Source organism: Mustela putorius, unplaced genomic scaffold (assembly GCF_011764305.1).
Source record: "Mustela putorius furo isolate JIRA1106 unplaced genomic scaffold, ASM1176430v1.1 tig00003876_pilon_pilon_pilon, whole genome shotgun sequence".
NCBI classification, from domain to species: domain Eukaryota; kingdom Metazoa; phylum Chordata; class Mammalia; order Carnivora; family Mustelidae; genus Mustela; species Mustela putorius.
The window spans coordinates 229,945-232,557 of NW_025422027.1; positions in this window are offsets into that span (position 1 = coordinate 229,945).

Consider the following 2,613-nt stretch of genomic DNA (forward strand, 5'->3'; position numbering starts at 1 on the left):
TTTCCCAGAGGAGATGCCACAGCAAAGGGGCTTTCGCTCTCTACGGGTTTCTCCCATCGTGCTGCGAATACTAGGCTAAGGCAAGCTACAAAAGCAGCCCGCAGAACCGACTCTGATTTCCCAGTGACTGCTATGCTTTCGCAGAGGTTTTCAGCTTGGCGCGATCCACACTTCACTGCTCCTTCTTTAGCAAGGCTTTGGTCGTTCCCTCTGTCGCGGCAGGGAAGAAGAGCCACGGGAGAGCTGGTGCCGCTTGGGCCTTGATTTCCTCGGCTCCAAGTTCGCACCCGGGGTTCACCTCGCTAAGCCGAACTAAGCAGACACAGCCTCGACCCTGCAGCAGCGTGCGTGGCCTAGGATGGCACTCTGCTCACAATGCCATCTCTCGGCATAGGCAAGGCCTGCCCTTTCGCTCTGGCGTTCAGGTGGACAGGGGACTAGGCCAGTGCCTTCCCCATCCTTGAGGAGACGTGAGAGGATCACTGCAACACCGCCCGTGCCCTGGGATGGGGGGAGTAATGGGTAACTGTCCCTGTTTCCCCGGGACACTCCCTGCCTCCGCCAATGCTGCCACATCCTGGAGGAAGACGGCATCTGATTGCCCATTCCTCCAGGAGGTGATTCTGCGAGGTCAGGGCAGGGGGAGTTTGGTGGCAAGCCCACTTCTGCCCTCTGGACAGGTGGCCAAGGAGATGCTGTCCCCTTGGGACCAGAGGCACAGGAAAGGCCTTCCTTCTCAGACTCCTTCCTCAGATTGGAGCACGCTCCCTTGCCCAATCGTCCCCTCATGTCTCCTTAGCAGCCAGGCTTCGTCTCTCTGCACAGGGAGCGGGTGACACTTGTCTTGCCACAGGCCCGCTGTTCCTGCCAGGGCCGGCTCTCCAGCTTCACGACCGTTTCCCGACCCCAAGGCCAAGGGCTCCTTCTCTTCTCCTGGGGCAGCGTGCTGCATTTTCCCAAGACAGGCTCCTGTGGAGCCCAGTGACAGACATGTCCCTTTCCTTAAGGCTCTTTCCACAGGCGCAGGCACGGTTCTCTCTCAGGCAGAGGGGATGCCCAGGCATAGAGGATTTCGCTCCATGCGGGTTTATGACACCATGCTGTGGAGACAAGCTCTGGCAGGGAACAGGCAGCATCCCACACACCCGACTCTGATTTCCCAAAGAATGCTGTGCGTTCCTAGAGGGGATGCCCGTGCAAAGAGTCTTTCGCTTAATGCGGGTTTCTCCCGCCATGCTGATAATACTAGGCTAAGGCAAGCAGCAACAGCAACCCACAGAACAGACTCTGATTTCCCAGCGACTGCTATGCTTTCGCAGAGGTTTTCAGCCTGGCACGAATCGCACTTCGCTGCTGCTTCCTCAGCAAGGCTTTGGTTGTTCGCTCTGTAGCGGCAGGGAAGAAGAGCTGCGGGAGAGCTGCTGCCTCTTGGGCCTTGCTTTCCCGGACTCCATGTTGATGCCCTGGGTTCCCCATGCCAGGGTGAACTAAGCAGACACAGCCACAACCCTGCAGCAGCGTGCGTTGCCTAGGATGGCACTCTATGCACACTACCATCTCCCGGTGTAGGCAACTTTGGCCTTTGGCACTGGCCCTCAGGTGGATTCGCGGGCTAGGTCAGTGTCTTCCTCACAGGAGAGGAGAGGCGACAGGATCCCTGAACACTGCCCGTGACTGGAATGGGGAGCTTTCGGGGATTGTCCCCACTCTTTTCCCGGCACACACACCCTGCCACCCACAATGCTGTCACATCTTGGAGGAAGATGGCACCTGACTGCGCATTTCTCGAGGGAGCTGTTTCTGCGAGTTCCGGGTATGGCGCCAGGTAGCTAGCCCAAGTCTGCCCTACGGACAGTTGCCCAAGGAGATGCTGTCCCCTTGGGACCAGAGGCACAGGACAGGCCTGCCTTCTGCCCCAGACTCCTTCCTCAGAGTGGAGCACGCGTCCCTGCCCTAGTCGTCCCTTCATGTCTCCTTATTAGCCAGGCTTTGTCTCTCTGCAAAGGGAGCGGGTGACATTTGTCTTGCCACCGGCCTGCTGTTCCTGCCAGGGCAGGCTCTTCTGCTTCCCGACCGTTTCCCGACCCCAAGGCCAATGGCTCCTTCTCTTCTCTGGGGGCGGCGTGCTGTGCCTTCCCCAGACTTGTTTTTGGGGGGGGAGCGCGGTGACAGCCGTTTCCCTTTCCTGAAGGCCCTTTCAGATGTGCAAACATGCTTCTCTTAGGCAAAGGGGTGCTAGGGCAAAGAGGATTTCGCTCCATGCGGGTATCTTCCACCATTCTGCGGAGACTAGCTCAGGCATTCAGCTGCAGCATCCCACACATCCGATTCTGATTTCACAACGAATGCTGTGCTTTCCCAGAGGAGATGCCACAGCAAAGGGGCTTTCGCTCTCTACGGGTTTCTCCCATCGTGCTGCGAATACTAGGCTAAGGCAAGCTACAAAAGCAGCCCGCAGAACCGACTCTGATTTCCCAGTGGACTGCTATGCTTTCGCAGAGGTTTTCAGCTTGGCGCGATCCACACTTCACTGCTCCTTCTTTAGCAAGGCTTTGGTCGTTCCCTCTGTCGCGGCAGGGAAGAAGAGCCACGGGAGAGCTGGTGCCGCTTGGG